This window comes from Phalacrocorax aristotelis, chromosome 7, assembly GCF_949628215.1.
Source record: "Phalacrocorax aristotelis chromosome 7, bGulAri2.1, whole genome shotgun sequence".
NCBI lineage: Eukaryota > Metazoa > Chordata > Aves > Suliformes > Phalacrocoracidae > Phalacrocorax > Phalacrocorax aristotelis.
In genome coordinates this window covers 53,212,620-53,231,306 of record NC_134282.1, presented here as the reverse complement: position 1 = coordinate 53,231,306, position 18,687 = coordinate 53,212,620, and the positions used below count along the sequence as shown (strand labels likewise).

Below are 18,687 nucleotides of genomic sequence, written 5' to 3'. Positions count from 1 at the left end.
ATTTCCTCTCTCTCTGCAGAAGCTTGCACAACTGACCATTAGCAAAATGGGTGGTGGTGTCAGGATGGTTATACCTGCCTTTTCAGGTCTCTGTCGCACGATTACAGTACTTCCATTTCACAACCAAAGCGTCAGTTTTGAAAGTGTAGAAATTGCTTTATGGCACCATAAAGCTCTGCTTATGATAATAGGTCATTTTTATCAAGTAAACTCTCTTCCCCCTATCAAGATATTTCAGGGAAGCAGGCAGGTGCCTAGAATCGCTGTGACGTTCCTGCCCCGAGGCACCCCGACGTCTCTGATGGTCTGGGGCGACCAATGTTTGAGTGGCCAAGTGACACAATGACACTTTTTGGAGAGAAATAAGCAGGAAGGGATCCGGAGCCTTTGGCAACCCAAGGGTCTGGCAGGGCAATGACCACAAAAGGATTTTTACGTGTGAGTTCGGGGCAGGAGCTGCTTTTTGGGATGGTTTCTCCATCCGCTCAGGACACGCTTACACCGCGTTGCTTAGCCAGGACTCTCCCTTGAACAAACACTCCAGAAACGTGCCTGCAGAGCAGGGGGAGAGGCTGTCACAGGGTATTACTTCCATCCTTGTAATGTTGCTGAAACAGAAGTAGAGGCTCTTTCACACACACAAATTATGCTGTAGTGTAAACATAGCCTTGAGGAGCCCACTCGAATTTCAAAGCTACACGGCACAGTCCATCAGCCTCACACAGTATTTTGCACAAACACACTCACACACACACACACTTTTTTAATGACAATGAAAAGAAAGCTTCTGCCTAACAATAAAACAGAGTCGATAAGTGCTGTTCTGCCTCTTCTCCAAGTAATCTCTCTGTAGTCAGCCCGGACAGAGGCAGAAAACAGAGCATGGGGCGATGTCTTCCCCTACAAAAAATTTCCCTGACCTGGTGCCCTTCTAAGTAGACGAAGACATTTGCTGACTGTCAGCATCAGCCCTGGCGTGTTCAAAGACTCCGGGCAGCCCCAGACCTCTGTACTGACACTAACTGCGTGTGGGCACCGAGGTTAGAAAGACGGCAAGTCCTTTGCCCCGGTCTCCAGCTCTTGTGAATGCAGGTCAGGCCATAACCATGAAAAGCTGCTCAGCAGAGACTGTCGGAAGCTGCCATGTTAATTTGCCCTGGGTTTAAAAGTTACCCAGTATTCAGATGCTTCTTACCCAGCTTCAGAAATATGATTCAAACCAGAAGACTAATATCTTAAGAAAGCTCAAATTAGTCGGAGACAGCTTGGTTTCCGGCAGATTGGGGATAATTGCTACTGGTTGATGGTCCAAACTTTTCTGCTTTGAACTCACTTTTCAGTTGCTTATTCATTTCCCCCATACTGTGTCTCCTGCTTACAACACGGCGCATTTTGGGCAGGGAAGGAGCAGGTCCTGAATTGCCAGCACCTCCCTCAGCTCACAAACCCTGCGTCTCCACGTTATCCCAGACCACGCGATGGAGGGGCTGGCGTGACAGAGCGTTTACTGCTGGAGCAACAGAGTAAACAGAATCCCACATCAATCAATGCTGTTTAAAAAGTTTATTACATTTCACGGCTTCCATAATTGACAGCAGGGCCCTCAGGTTTGGAAGGCTTTCCTATTTTCTTTTACGTGCATGTGTAAGGGCTTTGCACATTGTTAAGGAGGGTCTCCTCGCAGTTCAATTTGCCCTCTGTTCAAGATGAAACTTCCCAAATTTCCCCGGTGTGAGACGAAGAGGTGTTAATGAGAGAAACGCAAAGGAATGAATCACAGCCAGCCCAGCAGTACAGTCTGCTCCTTGGCTCTGTAAAGAACATAATGTTCATGGGGAAGTGGTTGAACTGGTTTCATTCTCTGAAAAAGGCCCTAAGAAGAGCTGGAAAAGTTTTTGTAGAGCAAATGTCAACAATGCAGGGCTCTCCCCCTCGTCTCCTTCAGCAGAGACCCAAAGCAAAGCCATGGAGAGGCATGTAAGGCATAATTCAAAGCAGGCTATTTAAACCTCAATTCAGAATTACACTCATATCAAGACAACTTAATTATCTGTATTTTAACATCTTATCTCCAACATGATTTCTCCAAACAAACAGCAGTCTGGAAACAGCCAGGAGATAATCCATCCAATCTCTGGTATCTCAGTCGGGAAAGTCAGCGCCTGGGGCAGCGGAAAGAGAGCCAGGCGAAGGGGGCAGCCAGGAGCCCCCGATTCCCAGAGGGACATGCTGGATGCTTGCCTTGTCGTGGGCCATCGTCCCCTGCTGAGCCCCAGGGCTGGCAGGGCTGGAGGTGCTGCAGGGTCTGGCCAGTGTGAAAGTGGGCTGGTTGCACGGGTCCAGCATCATGGCCCTGTGCGAGGCCCTCCACAAGCTTAGCAGGAGCTGCTGTCCCTGGGTTGCTGTGCGAAGCAGCGATCGCTGCAAGAAAAGAGGCTCAGCGTCAAACCCATCAGCACAGGACGCTGCTGCAACTAGCCAGCTGAGCACAGCCATGGGCTAAGATGCTCCTGTGCTCCAGCATTCCTTTGAAGGTGAGTGCTTTTTCTGAATTTCAGGTTTCCCAACCAAGAGTTGGGCAACAAATTCCCATTCTAATAGCTCATCAAGCATAAAGGCTGGAACCTGGATCTAGCGTCTCTCATCCTTCAGTAAAGACAGGGTCTCAGACAATTTTAGGATGAAAGGAGCCTAAAAGAAGTTTGGGGATTGATAAATGTCCTCAGTTAAATCTGTTCCCCACACAGTATTTTCACACGCTACATCCCAAACACAAGCACCTTCCTACAATCACATGAGAAGTGCTGACCTAACTCTGGCTCCAAGGTCTGGTCCTACTACATCAGTGGCAAAACTCCTTGTGATGACGACAGTACTAATGACTAATTCTGATAATAATTAAATGTCAAGGAGTACTTTTCATCCAAAATGATACCATAAGCACTAGCCTACATTTTGCAGATAGACGGAACAAAGTGTGTGGAAGTTCACCCACGTGCAACGTTTCCTATTTTGACACACGCCAAAGGGATCCAGAATGGGATAGTCCTGTAGAGCTTGGATAAAAGATCCAGTCCCTGGTACTATTTGGGAGCCAGCTCTTCCTCCAGTAAAAATTCTTTTTAAAGACCAAACTTCAAGGATTAACATTACATCTAACCTGTGGCAAAACTTCCACTAATATGACCAGGGCTGAACTGCTCCCAGCCCCGTCCCCAAAACCTTTTAGCTGAGAGTGAACAAGTTCCACCAGAGGCAGAAGTGGCCCCTTGCTCTGTGCTAATTCAGCAAGATCCTCATCTGAATCCTCATACAAAATCCTTGTGTACCTATGGGCTGATCTTCCGCAAAATCTTCAGAAGGAATTTTCATGAATATAGGTTGTCTCACACATATTTGTATTTATTCACTTGTTTTCTAGATGGAAAATGCAAATCGAGGAATGGGAAGTTACTTATTTCGACCTCATCCCCAACGCAACACTTGCACAGAACTGGAATTTGGACCCTTTTTTTCCTTTTTTTTTTATTATTTTTTAAGATGGGACCGAGAGCAAGGGAATTCCTCTGAGACTTTCCCAAACCAACAGGCTTCCTAAAAATAGCTGCACAGATTGTTCTTTTGGCCTGAGGTGCATTGCATTTTAATGGTATAGGGAAGGCTGCATTTTTATGCGGCAACCTCTTAATCTTATGAAAGATCATTTCTCAAGAGCCACCACTCCCCATCCCACTTTAAAGGTTTGTTTTCTTGTTTGTTTGTTTTTGCAATCTCTGTCATTGTGTTCACCAAGCATGATAATGAATGCTTTACTGGCAAGGTGTGATGGCTTTCTGTGCGAGTTGTCCTGATGCAGATATGGCAGGATCTCTCCTGAAAAGAGCTCACAATAATTGGATTTTGGGGAGTCATGAAGCAAGAAGCAAACCTCTGACTGGCTCTGGATCTCGGCAGGCTGCTTTACCCAGCAAAAAGTGCAATACTGAAACTCTGGCAATCTCTTTTTAGAGTATTTAGAGTATTGCAACCGCTGTGCAATTTGCACTGTATCAAAAATCCATAGGAGCGATAGGTCGGCGCGATGCTGGGGGTGCTGTCCCCTTCCAAGCAGCGCGGGTACCGCTAGATCATTGCACTTTGCTCACGTAACCTTTCGTAGTATTTGCCAGATGTTGAACTTGTCAGTGAGTAGAAGCTCTGCGGTACAGCAGAGGTTTTTTCAAATCACATCTTGCTGACTTGTACAGTCTCAAGTCTCCAAGCAAGCAAACTCGGCTAAATGGACAACACACGTCTAAGTGTCACAGTTTCAGCCTCCTGCACCAACATGTGGGCTGCTTTCTGTTTGGTTTCAAGCACTCGATCGTTTGCAGGAACTGTCCCCCAGAGGATTCAACCCCTTATGCCGACTTCTTGGCGTAGGGGCTGGAGGTGTCCTGGAGCTCAGGACCACCCACCCTGACACCTAGCAGCTCTCGTCCATCTCGTCCTGTAGGCGGCCCAATTCCAGTTCAGGCTGAAGTTGTCACCTTGTCACCTAGCAGAAGATCCCTGGAGCCTGTCCAGGAATCCCTGGGCTGTCCTCTCTGCTGCTGGCAAATCCCTGTGGCATCACTGCAAGGGCTGATGAGGCACACGCAAAGTGTCTCCTCAGAGTTGGCTGCTACACCTTAACATGCAGTTTTCTGCAGTGTAGAGGAAAAAACTGGTCATCGTAGAATAATTCTTGAGAGAGCGTTAAAAGGCCTTGCTCTCCAATGTAGTGGCTTATTTGGATATTTGTTTGCTGTGATCCACCTGAATAGGAGAAATATACAGTAACCTGTAAAGTGGGAGAAATACACAAACCACAAACTTGCGTTTTCTTTTTCATGATGATGCACAGCTCAGATAGACAGGGTATGTGAGTGAGTCCCAAGCCGAGATTCAACCCACCTTACAGACATTTCACAAGCTTAGGAGTCTGGTCACCTTAGGCTCCCTCCACAGTATGTGGAGACCTGTATGCATCTCCAGTGGGCACAGCCTAAGACTTTAATTACTCCCTAAGATCTTAATTAATCCCCGGAGGTGTTCACCTGCATTCCTCCACTACAGAAGGAGCCAAGAGCAACGACACTTCTACTTCAGGCATCCCATGCAATGAAATGCCTAAATAAGTGTGGGATGAATCCACAGGAGTGCAGGTTGGGGGTGACCTGCTGGAGAGCGGCTCTGCTGAGAAGGCCCTGGGGGTGCTGGGGGGCAGCGAGGTGACCCTGAGCCAGCACCAGGCCCTTGGGGCCAAGGGGGCCAGCGGTGCCCTGGGGGGCATGGAAAGGAGTGAGGCCAGCAGGGAGAGGGAGGTTCTCCCCCTCTGCTCTGCCCCAGTGAGGCCACATCTGGGGTGCTGCGTCCAGTTCTGGGCCCCCCAGTTCAAGAAGGACAGGGAACTGCTGGAGAGAGGCCAGCGGAGAGCTGCAAAGGTGACCAGGGGCTGGAGCATCTCCCTTGTGAGGAAAGGCTGAGAGACCTGGGTTGGTTCAGCCTGGAGAAAAGGCTGAGGTGGATCTCATCAATGCTTATAAATATCTGAAGGGCGGGTGTCAGGAGGATGGGGCCGGGCTCTTTTCAGTGGTGCCCAACGCCAGGCCAAGGGGCCACGGGCACAAGCTGGAACACGGGAAGTTCCACCTGAACATGAGGACAAACCCCTTCCCTGTGCGGGTGCCAGAGCAGGGGCACAGGCTGCCCAGAGAGGCTGTGGGGTCCCTTCCCTGGAGACATTCACCCCCCGCCTGGACGCGGCCCTGTGCCCCTGCTCTGGGGGTGCCTGCTCCAGCAGGGGTGGGACGGGGTGAGCTCCAGAGGTCCTTTCCACCCCCGCCAGTCTGGGATTCTGTTTACTGCCCAAGGTTGGACTCTTTCCCTGCAGCAAATGATCTTCTCACTGTTGAACTTTCTGTGGTGATTCTCTCAGTAGAAGAGTAGCACTGAAGCATATGACACTCCATGGTGGAGTGGGTAAAACAGTGTTCCTTCACCACACCTCCCAGATTCCTTTGGCATTTGTCCCTCTGAAATAGTTCTGTTATTCCAAACATTGCAGATTGAACCCTTCCATCAGAGACAACATTAGGTGTGATGGGCTGTTACAGAGAGGTAAATTCAAACACAGTTCCCTAGCCCAGGGCCTGAGCAGCCACAGAATCAGTTAGAAACAGGGTGAAGTCAAACATTTAAAAATAAGTTTATTAAGTTTTCTGCAAACTCCATGTTCCAGTGCCCATGGGTGCCAGACCCTCCGGTGATGGGTGCAGGACACCAAGCATCGTTCCCAACTTCCTTTCTACCATTTTAGCCACACTCTCCCTCGTTATTGAGCATTGCTGGTTTGGCTGGTACCTGTCCTTGGCTGAGGTTAGCTATCCACCTGATGAAATGGGCTCTGAACTTGATCTTTTGCTAGATTTATCCTCCAAGAAGATCTCTGGGCTTCCTCCTCCATTCTGTGCAGCTCAGTGAGGAATGGAGGAGATCCAGCTCCCCTGAACCTGGCTGGAAACCCTTTTCCAGCCTGGTGGCTCCTGGGGACCGCGCAGATTGGGGCTTTTCGGCAGCAAAGGGCTCGGCTCTGCCGATGATCCCAATCCCAGGCATTCCCTGTCCATGTGAGCCTTTTGGTGGGACTGCTGTGCCATGTGCATTGCTATGCTTTGCTCTACCTGTGGGATGGCAGGTCGCCATGGTCAGAAGTTCCTCCTCGCTGAACTGTTCATCACATCTCCAATGAAAATACCCTTTTTATGTGCTAAACCCAGCGTCTCATTCCAAATGTAACAAATTAAAGTGTATGAAAGTTTGAAAATACCTTAAATGCTAGGATAAGCAAAACTATAAAAAGCTTAACGCCACAAATCAGGGACTGTACTGGAACAGGAGCCTTTAAGGCAGCCTGAAAAATCTGGGATTGTCTGGGTGAGGGGATCATGATTCCTTTGGGTTGTTACTCCCCAGTATTAATTCATGATCTGGGAACAACCAAAAGTAATTTCTGGATTTCTGCTGTTGTCTAGGGGGTTGGATTTGGGTTTTGCTGTTTTTTTTTTCTTTCTCCAAGCTCTGTATCCCAGAATGTATTTTAAAATAGTCCCTGCCATGAAAATGTTCTTTGGGACTTCCAAAAAAGTTCATTACAGTGAATTCAGGTTGTTTGCTTCTTCACTGCTCACCCAAAGTGCTTTTTTTTCTGGTGTGTTTGCTCAGAGCTCTTGCCAAAATGATCTGCACAGTGTGCCACTAAAAATGCCGACTTCTGAATTGTAAGCTGCAGTTTGCACAGTAATTTATGTTTGGGTGGAAAGCACATTTTCCCATGCAGAGAGGGACAAAAGAACATCTTTACAAAATACTGACTGTATTTGTGTGCGTGTGAGAGAGAGGCACAGAACTGCTTCCTTAGCATTCCTGCTGGTATTCATAGCACAGAGATCCAAACCACGGCAACTCATCTTTTTGATGAACCTAGATTACTTCAGTCCTCAGTAAAGCAATATTGCTTCTACTTTGCCTCATTTGCAGACAGTTGATTTTTCAATTCTTTCACACTATCTTATAATTCTGTCATACTGTTCCCACCAAAATATGCCCAATTTGTCACAGGCATCATCAAAACTACATAAAAGGTGCACCATTACTGCCTCTGACAGCCAGGCATTTCTATAACACCTCTGAGTACTAGAACTTTGTACCCGCACTTGGTATTGCAGATTCTGAGCAACCCTCTAAATTTAATCTCTCTATACTCAAAAATAAATTTACTGAATATTTCCTTTTTGAAACCAAAAATTATGTGTGAAATGAGTCATAATCTGATTATTAAAAATTCATCAACTAAGAAAATATTGAAAGTGCCTGTCCTTTCCCTCTGCACGATCCGTGCAGACACCACGCGCCATCACATCCTCCCCATGCTGGGCTGCAGTGAACATCCACAGTGCCGTAACCACAGCAGCTTCTCTAAGGCCCTTCTCTGTCGTCTGTGCTGACGGGCAGACTGGAAGCTCAGGCACCGGCTTTTTTTTGCCCAGTCTCTGCAGGCTGCAGTGTCTGAGCACTGACGGAGGGAGGACTCGGTAGTCTGGTGCACAGCTTTGGTGAGTTTTTCTGGCTACATGTGACACCAGCCCAGAAGCTCTCTGCCCTGCCCGTCTCTCTCATGTGTTCTCATGGTCCCAGTGTTCTGCAAAGCCTTCAGTGCCGGACATTTTTGGATGTTTTGGGTTTTACAGAGTTTCCACTTTCCTGTGCAACAACTGGCACAAAGATTAGCCCTGAAGAGCACCAACTGTATAACTAATACCTGCAGAGCTCCAAGTCTCAGTGCTTCTTGTGTTTCACTAGCAGAGTTTAAAAGCACGCTTTAAAGCACCTTCAGAACCATACAATGCACTCAACAGCAAGAAGAGTGTCTGGTAATGAATTCTTCATCTCAGCTGAGTCACCAAGTGTTGTTCTGCTCTCGTCCTTGCTCTGTCGGGGTATGCAGAGGCTCACATCACCTTGTGCCCGCACGCAGTGATGTACCAGAAACCAGTTTCCCCCTAACTTAGACCGAGTCTGTATCAGAAGAGCCTCCTGACCACTTTGAAGCATGTTGGTCCATCCCCACATAAATGCACGGTCTGATGCATAACCCATCCCTGCATAACCCAACCCCACGACGCAGCACATTGCACCCGCGGTGTGACGAGTGTCTGTCGCATGAGGCACCAGAGAAAGGAGGTTCTGCTTCTCCCCCCAGTTTTATTGTCTAGTGCAAGATACCAGTTTGCTCTGATTGCATTATGGGCTGCCTTTGTGAAGAGGAATTATTAGGTAAAATTCTGTCAATGAGACAGAGAAATATTCAGCCACTCTTGCAAGCGAGAGAGGTGAAACAAGAATTGCACAGGGAATACATATTAGAAGGAGGCAGAGGCACCAAAAGTTGTGTGTCCTCAAATGCTTTCATTGGATATCGTTTGGTGATTGGTGCTGGGAACATAAAACTAGAACAATTGGGGAAGCAAAAAAAGAAAAAAAAAAAACAAAGGGAAAATCAGAAGTAGGAATTTTAAACAGGAAAAGCATGGCGTCAGGACGGGCGGAAGATAACAGAGCGCTCTGCTGAACACACAAACAAACAAAAAATAACAGACAAACTGGCAAAACATTCCTCTGGCTGACTTAACCACTGCTCTGCTACAGTCACAGGTCTCCAACCAACGCTGTCATTTTGTCACTGCTCCAGCATCCTTCCCTGCAGATAAATTCGAGTGGAAGGGAACTCTTTGCTGTTATAGGGGCTTGGTAACAAAAGAGCAATGAGAGACAAATGTCAAGAGCAAAATGAGTAATAGTTCCCCTCTCATTAAATGAGGATAATACCTCTGACCTCTCTGTGAAGTACTTTAAAACTTGTTAGTAAAAGGTTCTAGATAAGGGGTAGGGCATATCACTGTTACTGCTGACTGTGGCTGCTTCCACAGAGCAATGTTTTCCCTTTAAAATCACATCCAAAATGTGATGCAAACAAACGAGATGACTGATTCCTCGCAGGCTTGGTGCTCCAGGAAAGCAAAATGTTGCAGCTCTGAAGACCAGCAGTGCACTCTCCCCTCCCAGCCCTGCCAGAAATGCCAAATCCCATGGAGGAGAAACAGCCATGGCCACGTCCGGGCTCATCCCGTTATCCACGCCATGCTGCCCTACCAGCAGCTCCTGAGACAGCACGCAGTGGAAGCATCGAGCCATGCACAGGCTTAAACTGCTTTTGCCAAGGTGGCTGTCACAGCTCTACCACTGCTGTGGACTGAGCTGCAAGCGTGGGGTCTGTCCGCCTTACAGCTCTTCCAGCCTGTTAAGTGCTCCTTCTCACCCATCCCAGCATGTGATGAATTATCCCGGCGTGTTAAAGCAGACCTCCCAGCTCTTCTCCCAGCACAGCACAGCGGAGCAATGGCACTCACAACCTTCCGGGGAACTGGCAGGAGCCAAGAAAAGATCTAATGGCAATGACTGCTCATATAATTAAAGTTTGGGTTACTTTAAAAGACTAAAATAATCTAGAAACTTCAGCAGATTGCCCTGAAGATATGAATAGCAACCTTCAGCTCCACAGCCCTACTGACAGCCATCAAGCAGAGATGAGGACAGAGTCCATGATCTCCTGGGGAATGTGGAGTTTATTCCAGTTACTCTAATTGTTCGCAACATTATTTCCCAAATAGCACTGCATTCTCAGGAGATGAAGAGAGGATGGCTGTTTATACGCCATTCGATAACTAAACAGTGCTGGAGAATTATCTTATCTTCCCATCAGGATTCAAATGCGGAGGGTTCCTTTGTAAAGCCGAAACAAGCCCCCTGGAAGTTTTCCCAAACATTGTTTTACACATTATTTTATCCACGGAAGTTAAAGGTCTCTCTTCAAAGAATGGGAAACGTATCACTTTTTTCTCTTCAGAGCCCCGTGAGAAATCATCCCAAGTGGAGTAATCAGTGGAAAGCTGAGGTCCCTCTCCTGTGTACAAGGGGCTGGGAGAGTCACCATCAATTGCCCATGCTGAGTATGTGAAGCCAAAGCCTGAAATTTCAGCTGGAAAACACGAGAATGCCATTGCCCATGCACGAGAGCTGCTGTCGTGTGCCCATCCTCTGACAGCTGGCCACATTCTCCATTTCATCATTTTGCCCTCCTTGGAAGACTGCTGCTCATATTAATTTGAGAAAAAAATATTAAGAATATACAGGAAGAACCACAAGGGAAAACTGAACTGAGACTTTAAAAAGGTGCTGGTTGATTATTAGGAATAAATAGTCCCTGCCCCATATACAGCACTTTAAAACCCCAGCTCAGGGGGCCTGGAGAGACACTGTCCCCTGCCCACCATCATACAAAAAGCTGCCTGAGAATGGGGAGCCAGTGGTTTTGGGAGAGCCCAACCTCTCTCCGATTGAACATCATGGGCAAAACTGGCATTTTTGGCCCCCACAGAATAGCTCCTTACGGTGCCCCTTTTTTTTTTTTTTGGAAAAGGGCAACAATAACAGAAAAATTTCCACTACCACCAACTTCTCAGGTGTTTTGAGGGGCAAATTTTCCAGAGGGGCAATAATCTACTTGCATGCGTTCCACTGATTTTCCACAGACTCCTGTTCTTACTGCCATCAAGTACCTCAGAAAACTTAAGTCTTTCCTTGATGTCTCTGAGAAGGACTGAGAAACGTGGGGAAGAAAAAAAAAACAACAGAAAAGAAAAAGAATAACCATAATGACCAAGAAACAGGAAAAGCCATTATATACAGTAATAAAAAGACTGCTTCCCCCCCGTTCAAAACATGATCATATTATCTTAGCAACCAGCACAGCAAAGCAGATTTTACCACAGGAATTGTATAACCATTCCTAAAGAAACGGGAAGGGGAAAGCATTTATTCCTTTCTATATTTTATGACGTGAGAGCTGATATGATTTGCTGAAGTCGAGGTTGCACATATACAGCCAGAGTGGGTTTCACGCTCATTGTTTTTGCATTTTGCTGCCTATACGCTGCAGGGCGAGGTAGTTTCCTACTGTTGGTGTTTGAAGGGCCTGAAACCATAATAGTCTCTCTGTAACGTTCTCAAATGTTGACATGTTTGGTGCCTGTTTTGTCAAGTAAACCTTTGCAATCTCCTTCAGAGTTGTCTAGGGTGCACTAAATTAGTTAGTTGTTCTTGCACTTCTACTCAGTACTTGCTGCCTGGTTTAATAAAAAGCCCTTCAGGAGAAATATATATACATTTTTTAAAAAATAGCCCACAGAAAAGCCTTTCTTGCTATATAAAGATTGCACTCAAATCCGATACCCTGGAAATGCTCTGCGGCGCTCACATTCCAGAACCTGCGCAGCGAGAAGGGTTAAATGAGATTTACAACCGTTTGGAGCAATTACGCAGCACTGCAATTTAATGGTAATTCCAGAAAGAGCATCTCTGAACAAGACAGACATGTTGGGAGAGCCACTCACAGGAAGCTCTTCAGGCAAAACATTACATACGCTGTTAATTAGGGTCATTGACTCCTCTGCAGAATGATCCTTATCAACAACGCGAGGCAGAGTCAGCACTCTGCCACCCTGCGCAGACCAAGGGCGCAGGAGGGGGCTGGCGCGGGGCACCTTGCAGAGGGAGGTCCAGCTGGGCTGGGCGATGCTGGATGGAGAACCGGGTCCTGCCCAGGTTCGTAAAACATTTTTTTTCCTGCTTTTTATTGCTGAAGGACCACGGGCACTGAGAAGATCTTTGACCAACCCAGGCTTTGCTTGAACTGTGAAAGCTGTTTGTTTGCTTTCTGCTCTACCTGGGCAGTGAAAACAGCTTTGCTTTCTGCCTGTCATGCTCTAGCAGGCAGCCGAAATGCTTGAGCGACAAACGTGGCAGGAGGAGGTTTCAGTCTAAACAAGAACCCGTTTTCATTGCATTTTTGCCCTTTTATTTCCCTGCAAGATTTCTGTTCGTGTAGGGTTCCATAAAACGTCACCGCACAGCGTAAGTCTGGGGCCCACGGTACCTGCCAGTTCTCCTCACAAGCAAGTCTAAACCCTAATTGCTGGGACTGGCCTGCTGAATGCTTAGCATCTGAATAATGAATTACTTATCTTTGCTGTTGAGGCAGAAACGTATTAGGCATTACTAACTCCAGCCTCAGATTATTTGACCGGGTTCCAGCTGTAAACATTCAACAGGAAGAGGTTAATTTTTTGATTCAGTTAATATAAATACTGAAAGGTTCCTTACTTCACTGTCCCACATCACTGCAACATACATTCTGTAATTAGAAGCATATTTTTGTGATTTCAAGGTATATTTTGCCAAACCAACAAAAAGCATCAAACTCCAACATTTATGCCAAAAATACCCACTGTATAATTTATGCCAAATCAACAAAAATCTTCTTTTGTCCTTCCCAAACCACACTAAAGAACAGTCTGTTAAGAAGCCCAAATGTTAAAGTTCAAAAAAGCCCTCTATTATACAGCGTACAAGATAGGGAGAAATAACAAATCCGACTGATTCCAGCGCTGCCGTTTATGCAGGATGGAAGTTAGCATCTTTGTCTCTGCCAGGAACGGTATCTCTCTTTAATTCTGTTTATCCCCCTCTCCACCCCACGCACACTTCTGCCTCTCTCTCTTGGTTTTTTTGTTTTGTTTTTTTTTTTTTTTTCATTTTCCTAAAGCTTGCTTAGCATCTGGAATGTGTAGGCAGCAATCCATGTGTTTGCAGTAAACTTTGAAAGCAGAGCCAATGAGGACCACATGGGCAGGTATTCTGGAAAGCAAACCTGGCTTTCAGGGACTGCTTGGGCAGTAATGCAAGATGTACCAAAAACTACCGGACACAGCTAAATTCTGAACAACAACATGGGGAAAAAGAGAAAAAGGGAAGAAAGAAAGAAAAAAAGGAGAGCATTTTGGTGGTAATTAAGCTTTTCCTTTCCCTGACTTGAAGAAAAATTTTAATTAGAAGTTTGAGCATTTGGTTTTAATTCAGTCCAATGCACAAATGGTTTATTTCCACACAGCATATTTTCATAGTCTACGAAACAGCCTGCAACTAGGAAGCCATTACAGCCAGTGATTACAGCTTTTACATGTGCTTATTATACTTTTGGAAATAGTGGCAGAATGGATTCACTTATATTTCTCCCTGCACATTAGGGTGGATCCATGTGCAATTAATTAGACAGGCTTGGTACAGACAATTAACAAACATTTTTTTAAACAGAGAAATTCAGTAGTCTTTACATATTCAGAATAGATATTAGAAAATGGCATTTTGCCAGGGCATACAGCTCTGAATAGAATTTACTTTAGAACATCTGCTGCCTTTAACTAACTGCACCATGACTGAATATTGTTTGGATGAACGTTAGACAATAATGTTCAATCTGGCACCAGCAGAGACCGAATGATTCATTGCCATGGTAACCACTAATGCAAAGGTTCCCTTAAATAATAATTTTTTATTTATAGACACATCAAGGATGCTCCAATGCTACTTTAAACCGGCCAAAAATTGAATAGCCTTTTCCTTTTTGAATGCAAAGCCTGTGTTCGCACGCTCGGTGTTCTGATGCATGCTAATTGCTGAAAGTCACTCTGGAGGCATTGAACCTGAAGGTCTGGGCTTTCAGAAGACCACCAGAGCCCCTTGGCCCTCAGCAGCTTTGCCCAATCCCACCGTCCCCGTGGCAAAGGGCAGAGTGCAGGCAAGGTGTTTGCCTGGCAGTGGGCGATGAGGGCTCTGAAATGGGGCGCTCCAGAGGCCCCGCAGGGTGTAGCTCTTACTTAAGAATGAAGAAATTACATGATTTCAAGAATTTCTTGGGCAGAGTTCTCAGGCCAAAGGAGGCAAGCGGGAGAGCTCTGTCTGTAATTGCATCTGACAGGGTTTTTTGCACTAAGTAAGAATAGATATGAACTGCTTTAACAGGAACAACAAATTCAGCACCATCAGCTGACAGTTTGGGACCGAATAAAAAATCACAGGGGTTTTGTGAACAGTGGGGTTTTTATCCATTCCACGGGGTCTTCAACCACCTCTGCAGAATAGGTCTACTTCCACTGAGAGTTTTGCACTTGAAACCTCTTAGGATGGAGCTCAGTGAGCAACAGCATTGTGAGAGCCGTGATAGCTTCCAAGGTACAAACAGCCGGGCCTTGCGCACCTACCAACCCTCTACGCTCAGCTGATTTGGCAAGGTGGACGAATGGGCTGCCTCCAGAAGTCCTGCAGTGTACAACATAAAAACGCAAGCTTTCTTGCATAGGTTCAGAGCCCCGTAGGAGCCAGGACCGCTGTCTTACGCAGAGGGAAGGGGTGGGAGCCACACTCGGATGCACAGCAAAATAGTCCATGAGACAACATCTGGGGAGAGAGGCTTATCATCTTTCCAGCCATTTTTGCAAAAATTTCTGATTCATTTCCTGCCAGCTACTGTCAGAGAGAGGGTATAGGACTAGCTGGGCCACATCCCGGATCCCGTCTGTGTTCCTAAATACTTAGCTTATCTCTCTGTGTCATGGAGCTGTGATTACATAGCTAGAGGGGCTAAAAATATTGCCAAAAGCTTTAAAAAGGAAGGCATGCTTTTATTTTTTTAACTGCACCAATAAATGGAAGTGACTGGACAGATGGGCATCGGGGTAGGGCCCGGGTGGTTACAGCAAATCTGCATGAAGCCCTGTTCCTGCCTGACACGGGTCTTTTTTGCCAAGGTGCTTTCACCTGCGTGTTGGAGATCTGGCAGAGATGGTGATGGGAGAAGCAGAAGAGCCATCAGAGCAAACTTCTTTTGGCCACCATTTATCAAACCTGGATTTGTTTAGGCCTGGCATGCATCGGCTTTTCTCGCCAGCATGGCTTCAGTCAGCAAATGCGATTGGAAAGCCAGAATAAGAATTTGGGGGTGTCTTTACATGGCTGCAAACCCTTTGCACAGCCAAGCGGGGGGCACCTCCAGGGGCTGCAAGGGTGACTGAGTAGCTACATGCCCCAGCATCTGTACCCAGGACTGATGGGCTGTGTGTGAGCACCGTGCAGCTTGTCAAAATCACAGACCCCCTCCACCCCCGAGACAGCCTCCATCCGCGGGATCTTACTGTCAGCGATTTCAGTAGCAAGCTGGAAGGGTCAGGCACGTTGCACTTGGCAGACGAGGTGGGGAAAGAAGCCAGTGTGAGACCTCTGAGCGAGCTCAACGGTGCAGAGAGGCAAGTCAGGGACAGGCACGGGGGCTGGCTAACACGCGTCTGCAAATGGCACGGAGCAAGGAAACCAGATGAGATCCCCGAGCCGTTCACCAGGCCGGCAGGGCAAGGAAAAGCAGGGGGCTGCTGTTGTCCCTATCACAAAAACCACCGTGAACCTAGGAGCCTGTTCAGAGCTGAAACATGAATTTGAGTGCTAGCAGCACAAAACTGCTGAACTACACCAGGAATGACCTTTCACGTTACCTCTAGTACTATTTAGACTGGCTGAGCTTCCCTGGCCTAGCAGCAATCACACAGTCTCCATCTGCCCACTCCAAATTAGAGTTATAGCGTGTGCTGCCGATGCAGTCTCTTGGGTTTGTTTTTTTTCTTGCAGTCTTGACTTCATCCCAGCAAGGGCTCCTGTCTCTAACTAGCCGCTGTCAAAACAACTCCAGTGGGGAGATAAGGGAGAGAAGACTTTGAAGAGACTCCTTCCTGCAAGCTGCTTGCTATCTCCCCAAGACATTTGTCAGCATCCCTTAGGAAGGGCAGCAGACACGGGGAAGCCAGGAACCATTCCCCCTCTTAAGCCTCCAGTCACATCACAACACAGTATTTAAAATGGCTTGCGAATCCCAGATAAAAAGCAAGCGATTAGCGTCTAGAAGAAACCTCTGTTTTCTATCAGCAGATGTGGCCATTTCCCATCAGGACAGACATTCATTCATGGAAGGACAAATATTTCTGTCCATTTTTCCCAGCTTTCTTGCTTCTCCACTCTTCACAGCCACCTTTCTCCTGATTTAAATTAGGCTGTGGCTTTGGAGCATGCCCAAATCCACCCCCAAGAGAAAATAAGATTAGAAAAGGGATGTGATTCATTTGGTAGTTTCCCCTTTCCTACATCTTGCTTTGAGTGAAGCATCGTCAGACAAAAGCTGGCAATCGATGGTAGCCTGGTCCTTCACAAGAGGACATGATCCAGGGCCTGTGCTGCTTTCCGGTGCTGGTGGGGTCACTCGCCTGCCTCCATGGCACAGCATGGCTGAGGCTTCCCTCCCCTCCCGGCCGGGCAGCCCAGCTGGGCTCTGCAGGCTAATGCAGCTCCCTTTATCTGATAAGGGAATCATGCCCAAACTGAGCCAGTTTCTGCCATCAGGGAGAAATTCTCCTGTTGGCTGCGTGAGGCGGGTCATTTCCATGCCTCTTGGCCGTTTGCAAGAGGCTTGTTTGGAGCATTAATCAATAGCTCTGAGCTTGCGGTATGGCTGGCGTGCAGCAGCGCTGCCCACGGAGCTCACCCACTGCTGCTGCGCTTCTCCAACTGGCTGAGGGTTTGGGTTCGTGTTCTGTTTTCTTTTTTTTAAAAAAACAGCAAACCACATATTTTGAGTACAAATTTTCAAGTTTAAACCTGTGAAACAAGGGATTTGGAAATATTTCTATCCCAGTTTTTCCAGGTACCTGATGAATAGCATGAGCCCACGAACCACGCTGAACGCGGCACTCTTATTCACTCCTCACTGTTTGATTATTTGATGGGCTTTAGCTGCAAAGCCTCCTTTTATGCTTGCTCTGAGACAGGGATAACAACAGTGCTGTCAGGTCTTGTTCCCTTGAGAAACCCAGCATCTTCTCTGAGGACTCCCTGCTGAGAAGGTCCCCTTGGAGCACGGAGCCGTCCCCACGGCCAGCAGAGACCACTGCTCCCCAGCCCGTTCTGCACCCCCATGGGAAACCCAATGCCCAGCACCATCCTCGAGCCCCCCGGCATTGAGCAAGCCCCAAACATGTTTTCTCAGGGTCTTGCTGAGCAGAGCTATGCCACAGCCTTTGCAGATGCGTAGCTGGAAACTCCGCAGCTCACTGCCCAAAGCGACCCCGGGGCGGTGAGATGTGGCCGCCGCCGCCAACGGCAGCAGAGGCGGCGAACGGGAGACGCCAGGCGCGGGGAACAGGATGGAGGGGTCGCAGCACCTGAGCTCCAGCCCGGCTCCACAGCCGTGCGCTGGAGCAACAGCATTTCCTGCAATGGTGCTTCTAAGGGAACTGCTCAGCCAGAAGCCAGCAGAGCCATTACTGTTTTCTTATTTTAAAAATGGGCAAAAAAAACCATGGGAGTAAGAGCTATTAAAAAAAAAAATACTGAAGTCTGCAAAGAAAAAAAGCCTACAGCACTAAGCGACTTTCTTTTGCTGCAGCCCATTGTTAAGCGGAGGCCTGCTGTCCCTTTCCCATGCCAGCGAGAGATTTGCCTGGTGCCGGCCAGTTCTTTATCCCACTGCGCAATTAATACAGCTTCCCTCAGATAAACATGAGCTTGTTTAACTATGTCTCTTGATAGGTCCCAGTAAGGCTTGATAACATGGATGGTCGGATGTTGTCAGGACGAAGGAGTCAGACATGCTGGCAACAACCTTTTCCCTTTCAAAGCACACATGTTTAGAAAAGAAAGGGCTGCGGCTGTCCACGGCAAAGCACAACTGAAATCTTGCAGTAGCATCAAACGAGAGGCAGAGGCATGGTGTGGGAGCTGCACCCCGCCTGCTGCCTCGCCAGGAGCCAGGCTGGTCCCGGCACGGGCAGCGCTGCCAGCTGCCGGAGTTTAAATATCACTCCTCAGGCTGTTCCCAAACCATGGGATGTGTTAAAAAACATGATTTAAAATGCTCATACTATGATTTCCACTATTACTAGGAGCAGCAGCAGAATAAAATATAAAAATAATAGAGTTATTTTTCATTCCTCTTGTTTTTAAACCCCAAGCATGCATTTACGTCAGCTTTCCAAAGGTCTCCACCGATCACAAGCCCTAGTTTCTTAATTTAGTCCCTTTTTTTAACTTTATCTTAAAGTCCCTTTGATTTGATTGTGCAAGAATCTCAGCACTCATTAAAAATAAACTAATTATCTTTGGCGAGACTTG

General features: G+C 47.2%; 1 long non-coding RNA gene across 1 annotated transcript in view; it reads right to left on the bottom strand.

Moving 5' to 3' along the window:
- Positions 1-1,580: 1,580 nt before the first annotated feature.
- LOC142060498 (uncharacterized) overlaps positions 1,581-18,687 on the bottom strand; it is a 113,291-nt gene continuing 96,184 nt past the window's right edge. Inside the window, exon 3 of the long non-coding RNA XR_012661772.1 lies at positions 1,581-4,797. This is a non-coding gene — a long non-coding RNA (uncharacterized LOC142060498). The remainder of the gene's footprint in view (positions 4,798-18,687) is intronic.